The following is a 27,345-nucleotide window of genomic DNA, read 5'->3' on the forward strand; positions in this document are numbered from 1 at the left end:
GACACAACTTCCCCAAGGATACACCGAGAGTCCTACTATCTTCAGCCAAATCCTGACGAGAGACTTACAAGGTATCATACTTACCTCAGATACAGTGCTTGTACGGTATGTAGATGACCTACTACTAGCATCACGGACTCAGGTAAGCTGCCGGATGGATACTTTAAGACTATTAGAAGGATTAGCTGAAGGAGGACATAAAGTATCCCCAGGAAAATTACAATATTGCCAAAAGAAGGTTACATACCTGGGGCATGTGATCTCAGAGGGACTGCGGGAATTGTCTGATGAAAGGGTAAAGGCTATAAAAGACTTGCCAAAGCCCACCACTAAGAGGCATATGCTAGCCTTTTTAGGAGCGGCTGGATTTTGCCGGCCGTGGATCCCTGCTTACGGAGAGATGGTTAAGCGTCTGGTAGAGACCACTCGGAAAGGAGAACCTGAAGTGGTTCAATGGACCCCCGAGTTAGACCATGCTTTTCACCAAGTTAAACACCAGCTATCGCAAGCCCCTGCTCTAGGACTCCCCAACTACGAGAAGCCATTTGTGTTGTTTGTCCAAGAAAAACGGGGAGTAGCTTCAGGAGTCTTAACCCAGAAACTGGGATGTCAGCTACGCCCAATCACTTATTATCCTGCCACCTTAGATCCAGTGGCAAAAGGGGTAGTCAGCTGCCTGCACGCCGTTGCAGCAGCAGCACTGCTTGTTGAGCGATCGAAAGAGCTAGTCATGGGTTATCCCCTTGAAGTCAGGGTTCCTCATGAAGTTGAAGCCCTAATGACTAAAGAAAAGACTCAAGCCTTCTCTCACCAGCGTTTAGCCCGGTATGAAGTGACTCTGCTAGCTGCCGAAAACGTGCGCATCTCACACTGTACTAGCCTCAACCCAGCCTCGCTTTTGCCTCATCCTGAGCATGAAGAGCCACATCACAATTGCTGCACCGTCGTTCATATGATGGAAAAGCCCCAAGATGACCTCACTAATGTGCCCCTGAACAATCCTAACTAAGTCTTCTATGTGGATGGGTCCTCCTACATAGAAGATGGAGTTCGTCGGACTGGGTATGCGGTCGTCACTGACTTCAACGTTGTTGAAGCAAAGCCCTTATCTCCCTGGCTGAGTGCACAAGCAGCTGAACTGATTGCTTTAACTCGTGCATGTGAACTGGTAACCAGGATGACTTTAAACGTATACACTGACAGTCGGTATGCGTTTGGAATTTGCCACTCCACTGGGCAATTATGGAAACAGCGAGGCTTCATTACTTCTTCTGGAGCAAAGATTGCGAACTCCACTCAGGTTTCTGAGCTCCTGGAAGCCATCCAGAAACCCAGACAGATAGCTGTAATACATGCTGCCGCACACACCGGCGGGAGCACGCCTGAGGCTAAAGGAAATGAGTGGGAGGATGCTGCTGCCAAAGCTGCTGCTCAGCAACCCCTAAGTCTCAGCAACCCCTAAGTGGGAGACACCCAGAGCCTTGGAAGGATATGAGCAAGCATGCAAAGGAGAAGAAGACTGGAAACGTCTCTATGGGGCTTATTCAAAAGATGGACTGTGGTACAATAGCGATGACCGCTCCATCTTGCCTAAAACATTACAGCAGCCCCTGTGCCAAACAGTCCATGGGCAAGGTCATTATGGGGCAACTGCCATAGCTGAAACCATTTTCCGAGTTTGGTTTGCCCTGGGAATCCATGCAGTGGCTAAACAAGTGACCAGCATCTGCCCCACTTGCCCAGCGTTCAACTCTGGCCCAGAGAGAAAAGCCCCACCTGGGGGCCGACCTTGGGCATATCAACCATTTGAGAGACTGCAAATAGACTTCCTCAAACTTCCCTGGTGCCGAGGATACAGATATGCCTTAGTAGTGCAAGATCAGCTCACCCATTGGGTGGAGGCGTTTCCTGCCAACCATGCCTCTCATCAGCAAGTTGCTTATGCACTTCTAAAGGACATTATTCCGTGGTTTGGTATACCTCAAGTCATTGACTAAGATCAAGGAGGTCACTTCACCTCCCAGGTCTTACAAACAATTTACACATGGTTGGGAATCATTAGGCAGCTTCACACCCCTTATCACCCTCAGTCATCTGGAGGGGTGGAAAGGGCAGATCGGACTCTAAAAAACCTTCTAGGCAAAGTGTGTTTGAAAACTCAGCTTAAGTGGCCCAAGGCATTGCCCCTTGCACTGTTTGCTATGCGAAACGCACCTAGAGCTGATGTTAAGATATCTCCCTATGAGCTTTTGTTTGGTCATCCACCCCCCGTTACCCATGGTTTCCTCCCTCCAGCTACAGGATTGCTAGCAGGGGATGAGAATTTAACCCATTATGTGATTTCTTTGCAGAAGCAGCTTACTTCTTTACAGCGCCGTGCTGCTGTTCAGCAACCTGTACCCTTTGATTGTGGGATACACCCCTTCAGTCCCGGTGACTACGTGTGGGTCCGTGTACCACGATGGAAAAGTTGCCTAGAGCCAATGTGGGAAGGACCATACCAAGTCCTACTAACCACCCACTCCGCAATCAAAATTGCCGAAAGGAATTCATGGATCCATCACACACACGTGAAACCTGCAGTGTTTACCCCAATGGAACCTCATCATGTACCTCCCCTTCAGCTGCAGAGAGCCAACAACCAATGGACAATATGTGCCTTGCAAGTACTGTCATAAGTACATTTGTGTTAGTAGTCCGTCTGCCCGCATTAATTGGGTGCCCCTGCAGTCTCACCCGGTTCACAGGAGTCTATCCTGGCACCCAACTTGGTTATACTAACACCAAACAAGTTCGAGATAAAGTTAATCAAGTCCCGCCTAAAGGGGCTTCCACTGTCATGTACAGGTCCCATGCTTCCCCAGGTCAATGTAAGCTGTATGGATATTACGCTAATAGCAATGAAATTTGGTGTGCAGACCCCACCACAGAGGCAAGTCAAGCTTACATCCAAAGTAAAACTACTAACCCTGGGGAACAATCATTCTATTTCAAAAGTGGAATGGGGACCTCAGTTTGGCGAGTGTCGTCCCCTAAATTACTAGCTGTCAATCCTCACCAAAATGTAGAATGGCCTCATAACGCTCTTGTGAAAATGATCAATTCCTACACAAGTAACTTAAACTTCTCAAACTGCTGGGTATGTACTCGACTACCCAAGCATCCAGGTGTAGGTATTCCTCTCATCGGTCTTGGCCTTAGTTGATTCAATTATTCTTCTATTAGCAAGAGCACCCATAATGACAGTAAATGGTACTATGAATACTGGGTTCCTTAATGAAGTAATCCTCCCTAAAGATTCTGTGTGCTATTACAAGCCATGTCTTGGTAGTTTTGCCATGTTTGTAGGAAATGCCACAGCAGGTGCTTGTAATATAACAATAGCCTTACACTCATCCTCTTGGATGGCAAGGTAATGGACCTGTACATATGGGGCATTATTGGCTTTGTGGGAAAATTGCATTTAAGCATTTGCCACCCACCTGGTGTGGCACGTGCACCCTGGGCGTAGTGATCCCAGACATGACACTACCCAAACACATCGCTTCAAGGGTGGCACCGAAACCGCCCACATTGGTTCAGATGAGAAGCAGGCCTCAACCCTCTTGTTGAGCGACCTACCTCGTTCCATTCCTTTGCCCGATGGTTCATACCTTGGCTAGTTGTTTCTGAACTCGAAAAGGCTCTTGTAAACCTTTCAGCCTCACTGGAAGTATTAGCTAATAACACCGCAGATGCCTTAACCCGACTGCAAACTGAAGTAACTCAAATTTCTCATATTACTTTGCAAAATCGCCTAGCGTTAGACCTACTTCTTGCTAATCAAGGAGGGGTATGTACTTTAGTCAATGATACCTGCTGCACCTATGTAGATGAATCAGGAAAGGTATTGGAGGATATTCATAAGATCCAGAACATGGCTAGTCAATTCCATGCCATAACTACAGATAACACCTCTTGGGGTATACAAGATGTATGGGTTCTCCTAACATCCTGGTTCCCCAGATTACGATGGGCTCACAAACTCATTGTTATTATTGATGCTCTTGGATGTTTTTTGATTTTAATCTGTTGTTGTATTCAATGTATTGGAACCCTACCTTCTGTATTATCCACATGTTGTAGATGTACTATGCATAACATAGAAGAATGTGTTGAAATGTCTAAAGCTGAAATATTGGAGTGCCAGAAGCGTTTAGATGCCAAATATAGTAGAAAGTGATCTTGGCCTTTGAAGGCCAGGATCAAAGCAGGGTATTGTAGAAATTTTCTAACAAGATCATAGATAATACTATAGAAATCAACTACAAAGCAAGACTCAGCATTTCATGAACACAACCTGATAAGACTCTGGAATGACTAAACCTTAGTCGTCTTAAAGTCTGAAGCAATCAAGGATTAGTTAGTGTTTCAAAAACAAGCACGTAGCCAAAAACCAGTTTGAACCAATTAAGGGTCTCTCAAACTGACCCGATATCTTGTTTTCTTTCACAGTGGAAAATTCCCACCTGCGCACGCATCTTGTCTGTAAACTATAAAATGCCTCTAACAGTTTTATTCGGGGCCTCTGAGTTCGCTCAGGGTGCCCAGCATGCTGAATAAATTTTGAGACAGACAGAAGGTTTGACATGAGTAGACATGCAAAGATTACTTGTGAAACAGCCATAGGCAGAAAGTGATTAAAGGAGAACCATTCCATCAGAAGGGTTGTTGACATGAATACTGAAGCTTCCCTGGACAGTGAATTTTAAGGACTTCCTCCCTGAAATAGACAATATCTCACTCACTTCCTCAGGAAATCTTTGCATTTTGGAGACCTATGGATTAGCAGCATGCATGTGCCATGCTGGATTCTCAGCAGATGCACTGTGCCATTACGGTGTCCTATTTAATAAGCTAGTTCTGAGCCTTAACAGCTGGATGAAAAATAAAGCCTCTCTTAGTGTGAAGTCTCATACTGTAGCCAACTCAGTCAAACACACAAGAGGCCTCTAGCACTAATCTACATCACCAAATGAGCTGTAAGGAAACAAACTGATGTCAGCCGTGCTCCCTGGAATTTCTCCAGGACCTGGCAGTGGGGACAATCTCATGCTGCTGCATATCTCTTTTCACCTTATCCCTGCCAGCCCATTACAAGACCTCACACTACTACAGACTTTATTTTTCACTCTTTAGTGCAAGGCTCACCTCTGGCCATTAAATGTCTGTTGTGGATGTAAGGTGGCATTTGTTTGGTGAACATTGCCTTGATTGTTTCAGACATCAGGGTCTTCCCATTTGTTCTAACAAGCTTTGTATTGGGCTTTTAGGGCTCTCTTTTTTCTTCCTGCTTAAGTCCCTCAGTGGCTTTATAACTGTGCTTGCCATGACACTCAAGCTATTCCCTCCCAGGATGAAAGGATGTGGAAAAAACAATTGCCAAGGAGCATAATTTCTAGTACTCCAGTGCTCTGTATATGTTCCATGTCTGCCTCGTCCTTTTTTTTCCTCTCTCAATGACTCACATCTGTCCGCCCGCTGGCTCACCTCACCCAACAGATTCCCTCCTCGCCTCCCCTTCAGGCGAGGAGATGTGGTGATCTCATGTTGGAACATGGCTTCTTGATGGCTGCACACAAACTGCTCGAGTGCTCTGATGCTTAGTTTGTATTTCTTCAAGGCTTGGAGGGCTAAGTTTTTTCTTTGCTCCTTAAAGTCTGGCTCTTTATAGTCAACCTATCAAACAGAAGGTCAGCATGCAGTAAAAATAAATTCAGCAACAAAGCACAATCTGACCAGCTGAAGTCACTGATGTCCCACACACATAATGGTGAAGATTTTAAAAAGTACCTGTGGGATATCTCTTAACTCCTTAAAACTTAAATATACTGGCTGGTTTATTTCCTACCTATAAGGACTTTTTACCATCTTGTACCACCTACACTTTTCCCAGAGCCTGATGAAGAGACTTTGACCCTGAAAGCTTGCAAAAAGGACAATTTTCTTGCCATTTTCCAGTTGGTCTAATAAAAGGTGTTTTGGAAACAAGAGTTCTAGTTTTTTGTATGTCTTTTTGTCTCAGATCAACACGGCTACCAAGTATACCTCTAAAACCATTGCAACTTTAAAACCTAAAGGAGATGATATTTGTTATTAAACCAGCTTAAATAACTCTCTACTATATAATTGTCCAGGTTAATATTAAATTTGATGGGAAAATATCATTATATTCACCATTAAGCTTCTTTTTTTTATAATGGGCTAGAATTGCCTCGATTTTGTTTTTTTGGAATTTCTTTCTTGAGCCTTTATCAACAGTTTTTTTGTAATTAAACATAAAGTGACACAATGCCCTTTTCCTTCCAGTGTTGATAACCGTTAGAAAGTTCACTAGGGAATTATGTTCCTGCTGTAGAATGTTTCTGGATTTCTGACGGGAAATGAGACTTCTGAGGACATCAGCAACTTTTTGCAATAGATTTTTGTCAGTTCCAAACACAATTTCACACTGAAGAGTTTTGATAGAAAATTTGTGGTCAGCCATCCATAATAATAATGAACCATATTCCTCTGTCTACCCATCCCTGGAACTTGATCATTTGAATAAGTGATGCACTGTCACCTCTGAACAAGTAGGGCAGGGCTTGCTTTGCCTCAAGGGCTAGGGACAGAAATTACACATAAATAAGTAAATAAATAAGTGGTTGGAAACCAGTTCAAGTCTGTAACACAACAGAAATTCAGTGCATATAAACGGCTTCCAATGGCTGAAACAAGTTGAACATAAGCCTGAATAGATGTAGTAGCAGACTTAGCTGATTTAGGTTAAATCAGTTTATTGAACTTCTGTCCCAATTCCCCTCCACATTCAAGTTAACTCACAGTCCGCCAGCATCCTAGGATGCTTTGCACCTCCCTCACAAACCTCCCCTGTCATGGTGGGCAGGCCAGATTTGGTGCAAGCTGTCAGCTCCAGCTGAGCAAGGAAGCATGCTCTAACCCCCCTAACTTCTGGCTTGGGCCATGGCAAGCATGCGGCTGCATTACTGGAATCAAAAGTGAATGTCTGTTCACTTGCTTATCGGTTCAATCTATGCAGCTTAGACTGACCTGCAAAGATTGAATCAATTCATCCTCAGGCTTCTTGACTGTTTCTACTTAGCCAGCAGGAAATTTAGGTCTCTTGGCCTGAACATGCATTGGCTGTCAGTAGTCCATGGGAATTTTCCCATTAACTCAATTAACATCAGAATTTGAATGCTGTCTGCACCAGCATGTTTTCACTTCTCTGCTCAGTGTCATAACCAGGTTCTGAACTTCTCTTGGTCTTACTCAACGAAGTGCTTTTTTTCTGTGCCCTGCGTATGCCCTCAATGCCCACAGTAGGCTGCTTACAACAGTCTGGGCTCAGCAGCATCCCTTAGACACAAGAAGGTCAGGGGATGCTAATGTGACATTTAGCAGTGAGCATTGCTGATGACTGACATTTTACTGAAAGAAGGTCTCGTGGAGAGGGCAGTTTAATGAGCAACAGGAAGTGAAAGTGCAACAGCAACCCCAGAAATGTATGCTCTTTCATTTATTTTCAGAAAATCACTTCATTTGTTAGCTGGGGCCACTTCACTTTGTCATAAACTGATTTAAAGTGAACACAAAAAACATCAAAACCTGGGACTCATTAAAAACTTCTGTTGTTTTATTTATAAAATGCCAAAGCAGTTTCATTATGCAAGTTGATTATTTGATGATTTGCCTCATCACTTTTACTATTAACATGCCTGCCAGTTTAACTAATCCTGAGACCACCAAGCTTTCTGATCATTTCTAGTATTAAACATCCTACAGCAGTGATTGGTAAGGTTTTTTTCCAGTGGTGGGCTGGAATGCCTCACTCAGTTCTGGGCAAGTTGATGCTAGAAACCAACTGCCATCACTGCTTCTACCTGTTGCCCAGCCACAGCATAGCCTGGGTAAAATCCCTACCACCAAAGCCCCATCGGTTTTGGGCCAGATCCAGTGGCTCTGCAATCTGGCTCTAGTCTGTGGGCCATCGGTTGCAGACCCCTGTCCTACAGCTCTCTAAAATACTAAGGCTCTGAGAACTAAGTAAGCTTGTTCAGGCCAAATGATAATTTGAGTGATAGCATTCAATCAGTCCAAAGTGTCTTTGTAGTTACTCTCGGTTCTTTCCTTCACTTCCATAAGATGTGGGGAGAGGTGGGCACACTAGAAGGGAGGAACAGGCTACAACTAGATCTGGACAGGTTACAGGGGTGAGCGGATGAGAATAGGATGGGATTCAGTACTGACAAGTGCAAGGTACTACACCCAGGGAGAAAGAACCAGCAGCATACCTACAAGCTGGGGAACTCCCTTCTGGTCAGTACAGAGGCAGTAAAGGATCTTGGAGTCACTATTGATTCCAAGATGAACATGGGCTGCCAATGTGAGTACATGGTCAGTAAGGCCAACTGCACCTTGTCATGCATCCACAGATGCATCACGAGCAGGTCCAAGGAGGTGATTCTCCCCCTCTATGCGACAATGGTCAGACTGCAGTTGGAGTACTGTGTCCAGTTCTGGGCGCCGCACTTCAGGAGGGATGTGGACAGCATTGAGAGGGTCCAGAGGAGGGCCACTCACATGGTCAGGGGGCAGCAGGGCAGGCCTTAGAGGGGAGGCTATGGGACCTGAACCTGTTCAGCCTCCACAAGAGAAGGCTGTGAGGGGATCTGGTGCCCATTTATAAATTTACCCGGGGGGACCTTCAGGGAATGGGAGAGTCCCTGTTCCCCCAAGCACTACCAGGAGTAACTAGGAATAATGGCCACAAGTTGACTGAGAGTAGGTTCAGGCTAGACATCAGGAAGCACTACTTCATAGACAAGGTGGCTAGGAACTGGAACCGACTTCCAAGGGAAATGGTGCTCACTCTTACGCTGGGGGTATTCAAAAGGAGGCTAGACAATCACCTTGCTGGGGTCATTTGACCCCAGTACTCTTTCCTGCCATGGCAGGGGGTCGGACTTGATCTGCTCAGGTCCCTTCCGACCCTACCAACTATGAAACTATGTGAATAAACCTTTCCCAAAAATTAAACAAACCAGTTTTATGTATTCAGGTGAAAGGAGAAAGGACTCCCTCTCAGTTCAGACTGGCATCTTGCTTCTGCTGCTAAGTGCCTAATGTGCCTTGTTTGTTCCCTGAAATGCTTTTAAAGAATGGTGGTCCCTCATGTACATCAAACCATGTGATTCCCATCCCACTATGCAGAATTTCTTCTCTCTGAGTTAACATGGTATTTGGACATGGTAACAAGAAGGAGGATTGTTGTCTATACACAGTCAAGGGGGAAAAACACATGTAAAAGGCAACTACAGGGAGGGAGCGAGGACAGCAGGAAGATGCCAATTAAAAATACTGGTTTCAATTTATTCAACAGGAAAATGTTTTCAGGAAGGATTAGCAGGGAAAGAACAGAGAGGAAATGAGAAACACCCCTGTCAGGGTCAGATGAAAAACAGACTGGCTTTGCCTGCTTCATATCTAAGCACTGGAGAGGAGGTCAGTCTTTAAAAAATGTTATCACTTTCTAATCATTAGACATTTTCACTTTCCTGGCACCCCAAACCACAGCCCACAAACAGGAAAGTAAAGTAACCGTTGGGCAAATCTGCTTTATTAAAAGCCAGCATGTGACTTTAAGATACCTACAGTTGGTAGATGGTTGCATGATATGTGTATATTTTCTTGAAATTGGGCAGCTGTGGGCATTTTTGAACAGGTTACAGGAAATGTAGCCTGCCTGTTAAATACACAAAATTTTCACTCAGTTCATGTGTTGTTGCCCTAAAGGGACCTGCTTAATCACATGCAATCCAGTCCTGGAATGAAGTGCGATGGAAATTGCGTTGTGCCTTGAATGTTTCCATTAGCACCACATCACCATTTTCTGAGGAGTCGTGTAGGCACCAAAAAAACACAGCTCCACATTCACTTCCTTATTAATGTTTAATCAGGTGCTGGGCACACGTTGGAGGAAATTGAGACCTGTATGAACTCAGAAAAATCTACTATGAAAGAAAGCAGAGTGGGGGTGGGAGAGAGTGAGGTGTAGAGTGAATGAGGGGTGAGTGAGGGGCAACTAACCCAGCAGTAAACAATTGAGCTGCCTCAGGGACATACTCATATGGAGAGTTTCATTGAAGTCAATGGGGAAATTAATGACTGGGAAAAAGAACTTGGGGAACTTAATCACCCTTGGAGGAGGCGCTACTGACAGGAGAGGTGTGACACTAGCCTATATGATTTTTCTTAGTTATTCTGCAATGGAATACCTTTCTTTGTTCACTCGGAACTGGCATGTGACAGGAACTACAGATGGGCCAGCCATTTCCACTTATGAATATTCAACAGTTGAGGATGATAGTTCACTAAAAACCCACTGGCTGGAGTAGTTGACATGGGCTAGGGACAGACATTACACACGAACTGATTTAAGTGATCAGAAACTGGTTTAAACCTGTAACAGAACAGATATTCAGTGCACATAAACCCATTTGAAAATGGCTGAAACCAGTTTGAGATAAACCTGGTTGAATGTAGTAACAGACTTAACTGATTTGGGTCAAACCAGTTTATCCCATGTCTGTTCCAGATCCCATGCTGGTTTAAAATAAACCAGACACCCCCAGCATCCTGGTATGCTCTGTGGGCTGGGCAGGTCTCTCTGCTCCACAGCAGGGCTGGCCCCTCCCCTCTGCTGCCTGGCCAGAGCTCTGGCAGAGACTTGCAGGCACAGCAACGTTTGCCTGGCTTCTCCCTGCTAAGCCCCTCCTTCGGCCCTCCCCTCTGCCTTACACAGATGCCTCAGCATTAGCTAGAAGACCACATGCTGGCTATGGGTCTGTACTGTGGGAGACAACAGGCAGACAGGCTTTTTGGAGCTAATCAACAGGTAGCTTAATGTCCTTCCTTGGAAGAGCTGTTTAAGAAGAGCTCCATTAGTTAATGGAAAGAGGCTTTGTTTCCTTAATGAGTTGATAAACACAGAGTGAGGGGTGATAAACATTCCCTGCTGGGGCGGGGGGGAGGGGAATAATTAGAGTGTCCTGCCGGGGCCTGGCCACGCCCCACTCAGCTCAGCCCAGTGTAAGGGAAGGAAAGGCTGCTCTAGCTCCGCCCCCTCCCCCAGCTTCTAGTCTGAGCACCGCAGGCATGTGCCTCCATTTCTGGGATGTTTGTCCAGTTACAAAACTGATTTAGCCTTAGACTAATCTGCAAAGATTGAATCAATTCAGCCTCAGGCTTTTTGAATGTCAGTCCCTAGTAGGGCTGTGCGAAACTTCAGTTCCTAATTTGATTTGGCAGAGATTCAGCCTGATTGGGCAGCTGAATCCCTGAATCTGAATTGAATCAGGAGACCCTTTAATTTCTCTGAATCAAATCAGCACCCTCTGAATTGATTTAGAGAAATTCAGAAAGATTCAGAGTTTTGGACATAGACACAGTTTTAAATGTTTTTTCTACATACCTCAAGGTCCCATACAGCTCATCAATGCTGGGGCAGATGGAACGTCCCACAGTAGCGCAGGGGTCTCCCCAGCATACCTGGCAGCAGACCTGGAAATGGATCAGAAGCACTTTTGGTCCACTTCCAGCTCAGCAACCCAGCTGGTGTCTCCTGGGTCTGGGGGAGCACCTGGGGTCCCCCCTGGCCAACAGCCAGGCTGGGGAGGCGTGGGGTGCCCCCCAGGGTGCTCCTCTGTGGCAAAACTGTAACAGAGTGAGCACTAGTTACACAAACACTGTTTCTGCCATCATTGTATGGCCAGCAGGGCTTTAAGTTGTGCCCAGGTTTTGTGCTGGCCATTTAAACTGTGAAAATTTGCAAATAAAAGGATTTACTTTTAAGAATCAGACTTGGTTTGTAAGGGAAAGGGAAAGAAAGGAAAGGATTATGCTTGCAATGAATATTTTTCACAGCAAATAATGGATCCAGCTCTCATCATAATGTTGGGGGTTGGCTTCTGAGAAACACGTGAATTGTTGGTTTTTCCACATCTGTGTGTCCCTAAAAAGTATATTTTAAAGTATTTCAGAACTAGAAAAGGTGTTGGAAAAGTGCTGGTTTTGTAAGATCTTTGGTTGCAGCCTGCATTTAAAAATCATGAATCAGGCCCCAAAGAATCTTATGAATTATGAGTTATAATAACTCCCTTGTTTAAAAGTTGCTTTGTTTCTAGTTTCTAGGCTGTTAAATTGCAATTATGTTTGTAAGCTTTTCTCTAGGAATGGGAAGGCTAGAAATATACCTATTTTAAATGATAACAAGGCTATGTCCCATTTGACGTCAGCTGTGCAGTGGTAAGTTTGCTTCTGATGATGAGCTAGGTAAGATTAAGGCGTTGTTTCAAAGCCAGGAGCAGATGGGCTGGAAATATTTGTCTCCAGATTTGATCTTTGTTGAGTATAGGCTGTAGTTGTTTGGTGATTCTTCTTATCGGTTCTAGTGTGCAGTGGAAGGTGACCACCAGGAGTGTGTGGTCACAGGGTTTTCATTTTGTATTGTACCCAGTTACTGAGGGGCATTTGGATAGCTCTTTCACATGTATGGTTTATTTCTCTACTGGAGTGAACTTGTTGTATAAAGCCAGAATTTAGGCCAACCAGGTGAGAGATTCATAGGATCCTTCATGCATAATTATGGGAAGTTCCTGTGAGGCAGCAAAGAAAGTCACCTGTCCAGACTACAAAACAATTTTTCATAGAATCATAGAAGTAGGGTCGGAAGGGACCTTGTAGATCTTCAAGTCCAACCCCCTGCCTGGCCAGGAGAAAAACTGGGCTCAAATGACTCCAGCCAGGTAGGCATCAAGCCTCTTCTTAAAGACCCCCAGGGTAGGAGCCAACACCACTTCCCTTGGGAGTTGGTTCCAGACCCTAGCTGCCCTAACTGTGAAGTAGTTCTTACGGATGTCTAATCTAAACCTACTCTCCAACAACTTATGGCCATTATTCCTTGTTATGCCAGGGGGCACTAGGGATAACAAGGTCTCTCCCAAACCCTTCTGGTCCCCCCTAGTGAGTTTATAGACATCACCAGGTCCCCTCTCAGCCTTCTCTTGTGAAGGCTGAACAGGTTCAGGTACCGCAGTCTCTCATTGTAGGGTTTGCCCTGTTGTTCCCGGATCATGCATGTGGCCCTCCTCTGGACCCTCTCAATGTTGTCCACATCCCTCCTGAAGTGGGGCGCACAGAACTGGATGCAGTACTCCAGCTGTGGCCTGACCAGTGTCGCGTAGAGGGGGAGGATCATGTCCTTGGCCCTACTTGAGATGCACCTGTGGATGCATGACAAGGTCTGGTTAGCCCTGCCAACTGTGACCTTGCATTGTCGGCCCATGCTCATCTTGGAGTCAGTAATGACACCAAGATCCCTTTCTGCCTCCATGCTCTCAAGAAGGGAGTTTCGCATCTTATAAGTGTGCTGCTGGTTACTACTGCCCAAGTGTAGCACCCTGCACTTGTCAGTATTGAAATACATCCTGTTTTTGTTAGCCCATCCCTGTAACCTATCCATGTCCTGCTGCAGTCTTTCCCTCCCTACTAGCGTGCTCACCTCACCACAAATTTTGGTGTCATTAGAGAATTTGAACAGGTTGCTTTTCACCTCATTGTCCAAATCACTGATAAAGAGATTGAACAGCGCGGGCCCAAGGACTGAGCCCTGGGGGACTCCGCTGCTCACTTCCCCCCCAGGTCGAATATGACCTGTCCACCACCGCCCTCTGAATATCACCCTGCAGCCAATCTGCAATCCATCTGACTGTGTAGGCATCAATGCCACAGTCACCCAATTTCTTAATGAGAATGGGGTGGGAGATGGTGACAAAGGCCTTGCTGAAGTCCAGAAAGACTACATCCACAGTGACACCTGCATCCAATGCTTTTGTGACCTGATCATAAAAGGCAATCAGGTTGGTCTGACATGACCTACCCCTAATGAAACCGTGCTGGTTGCCCTTAAGCATCATCCCTGAAGCTGACCCATTGCAAATGTGATCCTTGAGGATCTTCTCAAAGAGTTTCCCTAGGATTGAGGTAAGACTGACGGGCCTATAGTTGCCCGGGTCCCCCCTCCTCCCTTTTTTAAAGATGGGGACCACGCTGGCTATCTTCCAATCATCTGGCACCTGGCTCAAGCAGGTTCCCTTTGAGTCCATCTTGCATCACGGTGGGGAAGTCCCGGTCCCCGCACAAGAAAATGGAGGTGAAGAATTGGTTAAAGAGGTCTGCTTTCTCCTCTGCTGCAACCACCAGATTGCCCACAGAATCTTGCAGGGGCCCAACATTTCCCGGTGCCTTCTTCATCCTCCCTATATATTTGAAAATGGACTTTTTATTATCTTTGATCTTGGACGCTAGTCCTAGCTCTATGTCCGTCTTAGCTTTCCTGAAAGCCCCCCTACAGGCCCAAGCAGAGGAGGTATACTCCTCTTTGGTGATAGCACCCCCCTTCCACCAGGTGTACACCGCCTTTTTGGCAATCAGGCATTCCCGGACACCCTTGGTGAGCCAGGGGGAATTTCAGGCACTCTTGCCCCCCTTGCTTCTTGTTGGGATGGTCACCCCTTGGGCCCTGAGTATCGTCTCCTTAACGAACAACCACTCATCTTGGGCACTGAGTTCCCCTGCTCTCAAACCCCAGCGCCTCTCCCACTAATCTCCTCAACTCATTGAAGTTGGCCCTCTTGAAGTCTAGGGCTACCACCTTGCTGCAGGCCCTTGACACCCTGTGCTGGATGGTAAGTTCCAGCAAGCAATGATCGCTATCACCCTGGTGGTCAAGAACCTGGAGGCCTCTTACCAGGTTGTCACCTGTGGCCGGGACCAGGTCCAACAGGGCATTTCCTCTGGTGGGACTGTGCACCTCCTGAATTAAGTGGAGGCCCTGTATCTCAGACAGGAACCTCCTGGAACGGTCCGACCTGGCTGACTGTTCCTCCCAGCAGATGTCCGGGTAATTTAAATCACCCATGACAGCTACATCCCTTGCCTTAAGTGCCTCTGCAAGCTGGCCCGAAAATTCCCAGTCCAGCTCCTCCCCTTTGTTGGGGGGGTTTGTAGTAGACCCCCACCATTAGATACCTCTCCCCATGGCCCCCTTGTATCTTGACCCAGAGCACTTCAGTTTGCCCCTCCTCTGACCCCATTCTGCTGGCAGAGGATGTGTATTGCTCTTTGACATAGAACGCCACACCCCCACCTTTCCTTCCTTCTCTATCTTGCCTGTAAAGCCTATAGCCCCTAATGCTAACTGCCCAGCCGTGAGATGAATCCCACCACATTTCTATAAGCCCTATTATGTCTGGGTCTGAACCAGCTATTCTGAGGGCGAGTTCCTCCAGTTTGTTCCCCATACTATGAGCATTGGTATATAGGCATTTAAGGCCTTGCCAAGCTGCATGTGCCACCCCCCGATTTGGGAGACTGTCTGGACCCCTGTTTCTTACCTGGGCACTCCTTGCATTTGTCACCTGTCTTGCTCGGGTGATGTCTCCTTGTCTTTCTGTGGCCCCCTCCCCCAGCAGAGGCAAGTTTAAAGCTCGCCATATGAGATCGGCCAACCTGGAAGAGAAGACACGCTTGCCTTTAGGAGAGAAGTGAAGCCCATCCCACCCCAGCAAGTCCCCCACCCGAAAGCATGGGTCATTACCTAGGAACCCAAGGCCTGCCTGGTGGCACCAATTGCATAAGCGCTGGTTGACCTTGCCAATGCAGGCCCTGTGTCGCCATCCTCGCATACTCACTGGAAGAAGGGAGGAGAATACCACCTGCACCCCCGTCTCCTTAAGCTTGTCCCCCAGAGTCTTGAAATCCTTCATAATGTGGTCAGGGTTGCCCCTGGCTGTGTCACTCGTCCCCACGTGGATGACAACCATGGGGTACTGGTCTGCAGGTCAGATGTAGGCCGGGATCCTCTCCGTGATGTCCCTAACCTGAGCCCCAGGCACGAAGCAGACCTCTCGCGTCATGGGGTCATACCGGCAGATGGGACCTTCCAGTCCACGTAGAATGGAGTCTCCAATGATGAGGACCCAGCGCTTCTTCCTGCTGGTGTTCGCTCTCTGCCCATTCTTTGTCATGTGGGGAGTGGCATCGTCCCTGCCAGAGCCAATTTCTCTGTCTTTCTGCATGACAGCTGCCAGGGCGTCAAACCTGTTCCCCAGGTGAACCTGGGGAGCTTCCACCACTTTAGGCCTAGCAGATCTGGATTTGAACACCTTCTACCACTCCTGCATTGGATGCATCTCCTGTGGGGGCTGTACAGTGGGCAACTGGGCCTGCAGAGAACAGAAATAGGCATCAATTTCATCATCTGCATCCCTGATCCACCTCAGCCTGGAGCTCTCTTATCTGCTCCTCCAGGGCCCTAAGTCATGCACAGGAGGGACAGGCAAGGGGACCACCAGGCCCCCCCCACAGACAGGGGAGCAAGGGGCCACCGACCCCGCCAGGAGCTCCGTCTGGGTAGAGGCCTCAGAACAGCTCATGGCAGGCAGCAGCGCCTGGGTGGGGCCCCTGTCAGCCGCGCTCCGCGTCTGCACCATGTCTGCAGAGCTGAGCTTGCTGCTTTTGCTCACTGGAGGTGCGGCTCTAGGCAGCTACCTTGCACCCACTTTACACGAATGCCGGTGCAAACACTGGCGCGTCCTTACAAGAGTGCGCCTGTTTCCGAGTACTGTTCGCATGCGCTGCCCGTGCACAGATCGGAAGCGTGGCTCCCTGTCGGGGGACCTAAAAGGGCTCCAGTGGGCTTCCCCTCCGGATCTGCCTCAGCTGTGCTGTACCCTCTGCCCCACTTATCTTAGGGGGAAATCAGCTGTCGCTGATTTTTAGGGGCAGAATCCTGCCCTACACAAATACAGAGCTGCTTTAGATCCCAAACTCTATTAACAGATTATCTGGGTAGATAAAAATTAAAACTAAAATTGACTAACTGAACTCATAGATCATGAGTTCTCTTCAGAGCATATGTAGTAGTTTCTGAGGGCCTGACTGTAGATTACAGCGTCTCAGTGTTTTGGGGATGATTGCTGATCTTATGGGATATCTGTGTATAGTGGTTTGTGGATATGAATTGTGTTATGTAGAAAGTTGATGTTAGCATAAGAGTATTCCAGTGAGAGTTTGATTGTGGGGTGATAGTTGTTAAACCTGTGGGGGAAGTCAATAAGTGAGGTCAGGTGTTCAGGTCAGATAATGAAAATATCTAATGCAAGTATAGTGTAGGTTTGATGGTGCAGTTTTCTGATTTTTTTTCTCCACGCGGCTCATGAAGAGGTTGGCATATTGAGAGGCCATCTTTGTATCCACAGCTGTGCTGATGGTTTGGAAGAAGTGATGATTGTTGAAAGTGAAGTTGTTGTGGGTGAGCGTGAAGTGGATGATTTGTGCAACATGTTGCAAATCTGAGTGTACCCATGTTGTTGAAGGTATTTCAAGCAGGCAGCTGTGCCTTTACAGTGTGGAGTATTAGTGTACAAGCTGGTGACAGCCTTCTCAAGGATGTGGTCGAGGTACTATATTCTGGTGAGAGAGTCTCTGGCTTCTTATAAAAAACTTGCTTTTTGAGTGACAAGTGGTTTCAGGATAGTTTCTGTGAATCCTGATAGTTCTTCAGTGAGAGTATGGAAATGATGGATTACTTTGCTTGTGGATCTTTGGGAGCATCTAGAAAGTTCCTGAAGTGGGAGAATGGTGGATAAATGGAAGTAGTCTTGAAACTGGCATGGGGAGGATTTGATGATATTTTCCAGTTCCAGAGCAAATTCTTATGTGGGGTCCTTCCCAAGTTCTTTACAGAACTTGGTGTTAGAGATCTGACTGCTGGCTTATGCGGGTGGGAGCAAGACAGACTTAGCTGCTCAGGGCGGCTTGGGGGAGAAGCGGGGGGCTTGGACAAGGGCAGTGCTGGGAGGGGAGGCTACACAGGGGAGCTAAGGCAAATTTAGGGGTTATAGCCCCTCCCCCAAGCACTGCCCCTGGCAAATTGTATGTCTGCTACCCCTGACAACATCTCTCACACCCTCTACAACTGCTTTTTGGTTTGCTGTGCTTGGCTTGTTCTGGTCAGGCCTCATGAAGAATGTCTTGCATTCAAAAGTTTGCCCATCTCTATCCCAACTCTATGGTTAGTCCAATAAAAGATATCACTCTAAGAAATCCTTACCTCTTGAATAATTCTATTTTAAATTCTGTGAAATAGGAACAGTTTCTTCAAGTTTCTTTCCCCTTTCGAGACCTCTTTTTCTGGTTTTTGACCAGATCTATTGTAATCTTAGTTTTGAAAACAAGCATTCTATGACTATTATTCTAATATTATAAAAGCCTAAGTCAGTCTGTCTGTCTGTCTGTAATGCTTTATTCATGCTCTGATTGGCTGATGGAAACAGCCAATCAGAGTGCTCCAAGCGTGGGGGAGTGCCACCATGATTCTGAAGCCGCCGAGGACGGAAAAGAGGGTGGGGAAGCGCTGCCTCACTGCAAGAGGCAGAACCCCACCCCGCTCCCTGCAAGAGGCAGAACAGTGGCAGCCTGGGGCGTTAGGTGGCTGCACTCCATCCCGGGCTTCCCTCCACCCTCCATCATTTTTGACAGGCAATTGGCTAGTAAAATCATAAAAAGAGACAGGGTATCTTTCACTGTTAAATTGTATTGGCTAGCTCTTTGGCTGGTATGGACTGACAAAGATTCATTTGAGTAACTTAGCGTAGGTACATTGACACCAGATGAGGATGCGGCTTTAAAAGATTTTAGTATACAATTTTTTTAAACCCTGCTGGTTTCATCTCTATTAAACTATGTAGCGCTTTCCTACAAGACTTGCTTTCTTGACTTTCTCTGCATTAATCTGCATTTGTAAGCTACTATCTTTTGATGACAGCGTTTCTTTTTTCCTTTATAGAAATGAATTAAGCATTTCTAAGTCCTAGTGAAGAGATCCTTCCCCCCTCCATCCTTCCCCCCATTTTACATTGATGCCAAAACCTCACTCATTCCCTGTTTCTTAAATTAAGCCACACATAACTGTGGCGACTCAAACATAATCGTCTATTCCCTAAGCTGCAACCCACAGTTTCTTTCTTCATTCAGCCATAAAATGAATGGGAAGAAACTAGGACAAGCAGCAGCATTTGGCTAACTTCCAGATCAGAATGAGGTCACTGCCTAAGTCATGGTTCTTCCCAGATCATGTTAGTTTACCTTGGTCCTCTTTGAATGCCATGTTGTTTTCAGTGACTTCACATCATTATATCATCTTATGTGTAGTTTACTCCAGACTCTTAAATCCACTCTGATCAAGCCAAGTGTGTATATCCAAAGAAAACAACTTTTTAAAGCTGTGACTGTGCCAGTGACCCTGATTAGACTTTTAGAGACATGAATAACTTTACACATGAGTGGAACCACTGAGTTCAAAGTTATTACATGTCTAAAATTAAGCACCTCCCTCACAGAATGCAGGATCAGGACCCCAGACTAAATGTAATTGCCTGGATTTAGTGACTGGAGCAGTGGGCTGAGAGTCTGGATTTTGGCATGTTGTTCCTAGTTCTGATGCTGATCCCCTGTGTCATCTTGAGACATTTAATCTCCCTGAGTCTCCATTTCTTCAGTTACAAGTGAGCTGCAGCATATATTGAGCTTCTCAGATCAAAAATATGAGCAAAGGGGAAAATATTATAATTTCTTTTTTAAGTGGTATAATCTGCAGTGGATTAAGAGATCTAAGGGTGTTCAAAATGGCCCAAGATGATTGAGAGAAATGAAGTAAAAAGGAAAAACCAAAGAAGACATGAAGACTGAACAGTAGAAGTAAAGAAGGGCAGTGAGAGAAATCCTTAATACATGTTATAAAGAGAACATGACTTAAAATAGAAAAAAAGAGAAAGGGAGGTGGGAGGGGAAGGAGCATTCAAAGAGTTATTTCATCTTTAGTGAAACCTGTAGGCCAGATCCTTGATGTGAATCAGAGGAGTTGCATTGTTTTCATGGCTCTCCCTTGAAATGGATAGTCACCTGTATAAAATCCCTCTCTCATAAAACAGTAATTTATGACTCACCAAACAACACAGAAAATCATTTGCACACTGGAGAGTAAAGGTATTGTTTGCTCACTTAAAACACTTATTCATTTATGTTGGGGAAATAACCATTGATGTGTACAGATTTTGAGAGAGTTACATTACAGTTTGTCTGCCTATTTGGGCTTTAGCCAGGACAAGTCATATCCTTGTTTTGGATAATGACTAATGTAAAAATAATTAGAAATGAAAGGTTCCAAAGCACAAAATTGACTTCTCAGTGGCTGGCTAGTGGTCTGTCCCTTATTGAGCCCATCGAGTGGTCTCCTACATTCCCCAGCCAATCTACAAGGGATGATCCAGGACATTGGTGCTCAACCTTTTTCCACCTTGGGCCAGATGGGCAGTGCCTGGTTCAACCATGGGCCAGATGGTGGTTCTGATGCAGCACCTGGGGCTGGTGCAGTGGCCACCACACAGGCATGCAGAGGGGGTGGGGGGCAGCCTGGCCTGAGCCCAACCCCACATGGGGGAAAGGGGCCTTAACACAGCGCCCCTGGGAAAAGGGGTATGGCCTAGGCCCAACCTTGGACATTCCTACTAGAATTGCTGGAATTAGCTACCTCTGTGGATCACAGGCTATCTTTATGAGTTTAGAAACGAAGGTGATAGGAGATGGGGAAAGACAGGGATGCTGGGAAAGCCAGTGAATTCATGACAAACCAACTTGAATGATCATATGCATAAATTTGATGTGCGTGTGATTAATGTGTATGTAAATCTGCTACATAATAATATGTTCCCAGATTCATTAGAAATGAATTCAGTGACTTTAAAGTTTCTGCATCCACATATGTAATCAAACCTAAAACAACGTCTTGTGCAGAAGAGGTAAAAAAATGTTTTTCATGTCTTAAAAAGTTCTAGGCCTGCTTCTCATCTGCCATGTCTCTGTTTCTGTATTCTTCTCACCCTCTTACTTTCAAAGCCCATTCAAAAGGTTTTGTTACACATTGCCTTTTGAACTACTCAAATGTTGATTGGTTTTAGTGCTAGTGCCAGTTTGAAACAGTTATACCTTGAGGCTAAAAACCTTCTCTGACTGTCCCCTACTGGCACAGCTGTGACTTGCCACTAGAAGGCTAGTGAGCCAGGACAGTTTCTATGTCTGCTGTAGGTGGGCATGTGTGAAGAGAAGTCTATTTGTCCCCCGGCTGTACTATCTGGGGTGGGAAGGTTATATCCCTGGGGGAGGGAGGAAGGGGGAGTTGGGTTGGTGCCAGAACCACCCCCTGGACAGTAGAGTTCAGAGGGTGGAAAGTTTGTCCACGCAAAACAGGAGGGTGGGAGAGGGGACACTGCATCCTGAGATGCTGGAAGACTTTACTTTGGGTGGATGCAACTTAGGGAGTGGCCACACATTAATGGAAGAGGAGCAAGGTAACAGTCACAGGAAATTGGTCTTGCTTAATTCTCATGGAAGGCAGAAAACACAATGAAGACCTTCTTTATTAGTAGGCTCATGGAAAATTCTTCTGCAGCCTAAATTAAGTGATAGTTCAATCTTATGTACATGAGCAAGGATCTTCATGGCTGCTCATCAGCAGCTCATACTTGGGTTTCATTCATTTCCTTTACAGTTTGAAGATTTCCCTGGAAAACAGGGTTAAACATATGGCTAATGTGCAAGGCCCATTTTACAGTAATGTAGGCCATGCCTACCATGCCCAGGAGAGGTGTTCTGAAACATCATGTTGCTCATTTTATGCTGCCTCCTGAACTAGAAGCACTGCAGCAGCCTCCACATGGACCTTTAGGCAGCCTCATTATCACCTGGCACTGTCACTTAGTATTGCTAATTAACAAAGCACTGAATGCTTGTGACAACACTGCTTTAGTTTCAGGATATAACCTATGTAGAGCAGCTTCACTTGTTTGAAGCTGCTACTGCTAGCCACAGTAAATTTGTCTTGTAGATGTGGCTATAGATTCTTAAAGACTTAGACCAAATTCAGAGGTGATATGTAAGACAAAGATTGTAAGTTACATATTAAGTGGATCTGTTCATAGCTAACCTTAATGATGACTCCCCAATAATTAGATTCTATATATCAAAATTTATAAAATATGTTATTTTCCATTTATAGAATCTAATTATTGGAGGTGTGCCTTGAATTTGTCCACTTCCCACTACTACAGCAGGTAAAATAAACCTTGGGGGTCAGGTAGACCTTTGCTTTCTGCTTCCCTCCAACTTTTTCCCCTGGCGGGCCCCTCCCCCTCTCCTGATTGTCCTCCTCTTCTGCTGTCCCTAAACACATAGAAATAAGGAGCAAAACTGAAAACAATAACCTTTAAATTAAACATGGCTGTTGCAATGTGTATATAGTACCTATACACTTAATTAATCTACAATTGATGCATGTTACCTTTTTTAGAAACCGCTGCAAATTTTAGCTCAAACATACTTTTGAGCAGCACCTTGACACCCACTTATATCTAGTATAAACTACTTGTATTAGTCCAAAACCAAAGGCTTGTGATTTACCACATAGTTCATTGGGCTGAGCCCCACCAGAGTCAGCAGCATTTCAAGCCATAGTGGCCTCAGTGCCCAGTACTGCTTAGTGTGTGTGTGTACTCCAGATACACCACACAAATTATCCACATGCTAATTAGCCCCCATTCATGACTGGAACTGGGTGTTATTGTCACAAATTCTGAGATGCGTCAAAAATGTATGTACAGATGAGAAGCTGTAATTTGCTGTGCCAGTCTCCGGTCAGGCGCTTGCTTTTTCTTGACCAGCCAGCTCCTTCCTCTCCCTTGCAAGTCGACAGTTTGGACTGCTACATCCACTCTTAAAGATACTGAGTGTTCTTGCCTGCCACGTTTTTGACGTTAGAAGGTAAGGAAGGAAGATTTTGTCCCTTTCATCTTGGTGTCTCTTGGGGTTGTACATAGTGCTGTCAGACCTGGGGCTCCACCTCCCCTACATCCCGTCTAGCACCAACCCAATATTCCAAGGTTGCTTCTCATAAGTATGGTCCCAGATAGCTCTTCTCAATTATCTCTTACCACAATAGTGGCCAACAGGGCATAGAGCCTCTGTCTTCTATTACAACATCCATATACAGCCCTTCTGCTCTTAACTGCACTTAATCCAACTTAAATCTCCCTTCTCACAGTAAGTAGGGTGTGGGCACCCTGATAAGAGTTCTAAACACCCTCTTTTACTCATAGTCTTGCTGCTTTTCTGTCTGTTTTCTTCCAGTGTCATCATCACTCCAGCTCTGGTCGTCCAACTCTGGCATCCACATCTGCTGCTCCAGTGAGTACACCGATTCCTCCGAGCCAGCTCTAGTGTTGTAAAACTGTCTCGTCTCCAGCTTTCACCAGTCACCCCTGCTGGGGCATCTCCATCTCACTGTGTGGCTTGAACCTGTCATGCAGGTTCCCCCTGGCAAGCCGGCATTGACACGCACTTACAAAGTGTTCCCACACCGGTGCCGGATGTTCCTCAGCCCATGCCATTCCCGCGACTGGCTGCCCACATAATTGTCATTCCAGTCTCTTTTGTAAGTCTCATCTCATGGTGGGATCATTTTCCCTGCCACATGAGCAGAGCAACTTGGTCTGGCTTCACTTCATGGAGGATGGGACCACATCATCCATATGTGCCAGGCTGAGAGAAGGGCCAACAGAAGGTGAACTGTATGCAGTGCTGTGGCTCACAATGACTAGAAAAAAAGCTGGTGCGAAGGCGGACTAAACACAATGGGCACTACCATATGTCTTATTCAGATGGGCTGCACTAAACTGTCCTTGTAGTAGTGTCCCATCAGCATGTTTGCCTGATATGGGCCATGCGTTTTATAGTCATGCTCAGAGTTGTCTGCATTTAATCAGCTTCATAGTTGGTTTCCATTGCTGAGCACATGTTGCTTTTGGCAGCAGTTTAGTGATAGATTTAATGAGATTTCATTGTATGCAATTATAAGACAAGAGGCCTTTTTTCCCCATGCCAACTGAGGGGAAAAACTTCATCTTGTATTTAAGTAAATACAGCAAGTGAATTGACTTGATTGGAACTTATTGTGAAGCCAGATACAATTCAACATAAACAAACCAATGTGTATCTTAGATCAGGGGTCAGCAACCTTTGGCTTACAGGCCAGATCCAGCTCAAGGACATGAAATTTTGGCAGCATTCAGTGATGGGGTGTTTCAGTTGAGAGCACTCTCCTCATACCACCACAGTAAGTGGGTCTAATTCCACTTGTCTGTCCACCTCTGACCTAACATGGGTTATTCCAACCTACGGTCAAAAAAGGTTGCCATCCACTGCTTTAGACACATCTAGACTAAATAAAGACAGTCAAAAAGCCTGAGGCAGAATCAATTCAGTCTTTGCAGGTTAATAAACTGTAGAGATTAAACTGAGAAACAACTGGAGGGGCATTCACTTTTGATTCAGAAAATGCAGCCACATACCTGCAGTGGCTCAGGCCAGAAGCTAGAGCATGGCTTTCTGGCATGTGGCCAGCATGGGCTCTGTGTTCGCTTCCTCTTCCTACTACCCCCCAGGTCTCTTGGATTTGCAGTCCAGAATCACATCAGGAGGACTGCAGGGTTGCTCATCACTTCCTGCTTCCAGGTGCCTCTGGGATTTGTAGTCCACAGTCTCAACAAGCAGTAAGTTTTCAGCAGAGCAGGGCAGCTCTGTACTTGGGGAAAGGGAACTTTAACCCCCCTCCTTGCCCCCAGCCAGGTTTTGCCTGGGGGCAGCAGTCCCTGACTCTCCTCCCCACAACCCTTCTCTGCTGGAGCAGGCAGTGCAGCCCAGCCCAGGGCTGGAAAGCATGCTGGGATTCTGGGCAACTCTGATTTAACTTAAACCAGTAAGGGGTCTGGGACAGAAGTTTCATTAACTGGTTTGACCCAAATCAATTAAGTCTGATCTACATTCAACCAGGTTCAGCCATTTTGAAACTGGTTTATGTGCACTGAACTTCTGTTTTACTACAGGTTTAAACCAGTTTCTGATCACTTAACATGTTTTATTTTTAACTTCTGTCCCTAGCCCATGGTATGTATCTGAAGGCTGTACCTATGCAGACTCTTGTCAAAGACATGTTTAGTGAATTTTTGTGTGAGAGAGGCAGAAACGAGTAGGTGCTGATAGGAAAGGGTCTTTTGTGAGTTCAGCAGATCTTGTATTTACCAACCAGTACTATTCTATAGTGCCTTCAAAAAAAAGTCCAGGTCTTCAATATTTGCTTCAGGTAATTTTTTTTCCTCATCAGGATACGGCTATTTCTCTTTAAAATATATTTAAAATGTTTAAAATATCTTAAAATGAAAAATTGCCTTCAACTATAAAGGCCCAGTCAAAAGCCCACTTAAGCAAAAGGAAGACTCTTATTAAATTCAGTAGATTTTGGATCAAGCAGTAGGAGAAGCAGCAGCACTAATGTGTTCATAAACGGTGTATAGGTGAACCTGGTCATTGCTTGGGCGTGGGGCTGCAACACCTCTGCTGGATAGGACAGGAAAAGGTTGAGTCCCTGAAAATTATGTTACACTACTAGAAACACCCATAGATTTGCTTGGTCAGAAACGTGTGGTACTGTTTTTTTCCTGATGAAAACTGTCACTGCAAGCACACTAGAAGTTCTATATATGTCTGTCACAGGACACTCCCGTGCCCTGCTCTTAGGGGGTTATAAACTTAAGGGGGGAGGTGTGTCGCAGGGCACTGAGGTGCCTACTCCCAGGAAAGGCACAGGTACCGGTTGCCGGGGCAACCGCAGTCAGTCAGATGACCAGAAGGGGGCAGGGCCTGGCCTATATAAGCAGCCTAGGCTGAGGCCAAGCAGGAGTTTCTCACTAGCATCAAAGGGTGAAGGAGCTCTGCTGGAGCATTGCAGCCTAAACAAGCTAGTTGGCCTGAACAGCTTCGGTTCATGGCGAATGGGAGGAGATACCCCTGGTAGGGATTTGAGTGATGTTTAGTCAGAGGGCTGGAGTTTGCTTTTTAGCCAGGAGGCTTGGTTTTGAGTTGGGGCCGATTGGCTCATGATTTTGTTTGTTATTACACTGGAGGACCAGGTGAGGCTAATAGGGGTTGGAGGAGGCCTCATAGGAGCTCCCCAGTAGCGTGGGGGTTCCTGGTGCCAGAGAGGGCACAGCAGTCCGGATTGAGTGCCAGGTAAGGCCGAGGCCGCCTGAGCCAGATAGGGATCATAGACTCGAGAAGGGGGTCTGGGGGCCAGGCACGGCTACGGCCACCTGAGCCTGAGTGAGGAGCGCCAGTGTGGGCACCAGCAAGAAGCCCAGAGGGTGCTTGCGTTAAGCCCCAGGGAGGGCGAGAGCACTGGGAGAAGCCCCAGGGAGGGCGAGAGTACTGGGAGAAGCCCCAGTGTGGGGGTGAGGGTGCGGAGAAGGGCCCCGGTGGGGCCACAAATAGAAGACAAGCCCGGAGGGCATCCACGAGAGCGCGGGCAACAATAATTGACTCAGCAATATCCAGTACATCTGAGAGGCTCGGGGCGTGGTATAAGGGGTGGTAGGAGCCACGCATAGCCCTGAAGCGGGAGTGCCCAGAATCATCTGTAGACGGGGTACTGGCTCCCGGGAGTACGCCAGGGGTACCATGCCAAGGAGGACAAAAGGCAGCCTTCCTTAATAATTCTTATCATCAAAGACGTGGCAGGCGAGAACGAGGGTGCTTGATCACCAACTTGGCATGGTAGGGGGCACCAGGAGAGATCACGGCCACCCCGTGACAATGTCAGTAAGAGAGAAGGAAGGAAGTTTGCTCCGTACTCAGACTTATTAAATTTTAAAGTCTATTGAAAGCTATTTCTCTGCAAGTAGGTACCAGACATTTGTAAATATCTCCCTGTCTGACTTCTTTCTTGTTTTATGTATTTTAGGACATTTGTCACTACAGTATCTAGGAGACCCTTCTGAATTAAGGTTGCTCTTTCGAAGAGAACCTGGAAAAGGTCTATAGCTCTTTTGAGAGCTTAAGCAAAACCTAAATTGAGCTTAAATTTGTGAATTTCTCTCGTCACAGAGGCAAATTTTACACTGTTAAGACACAATACTGTAGCACACTTGAAAAATTAGTCTGGATAGTGCATTCTTGTGTACCTAGATAATGAACTTGGCACGCAAGGTTTTTTGGGTAGATGTGATATCTTTTATTAGAACAACTGAGTTGTTGGAAAAAAGTTCTTTGCAAACCTTTGGGTGCAATCACCCTGCT

At 46.1% G+C, this 27,345-nt stretch overlaps 1 pseudogene; it reads right to left on the reverse strand.

Annotated features, from left to right (window-relative positions):
• Positions 1 to 1,032: 1,032 nt before the first annotated feature.
• LOC149868565 (uncharacterized) overlaps positions 1,033 to 27,345 on the reverse strand; it is a 28,805-nt pseudogene continuing 2,492 nt past the window's right edge.

The sequence above is a fragment of the Crocodylus siamensis genome, chromosome 3 (assembly GCF_052110815.1).
Source record: "Crocodylus siamensis isolate JL-2025a chromosome 3, ASM5211081v1, whole genome shotgun sequence".
Lineage (NCBI taxonomy): Eukaryota > Metazoa > Chordata > Crocodylia > Crocodylidae > Crocodylus > Crocodylus siamensis.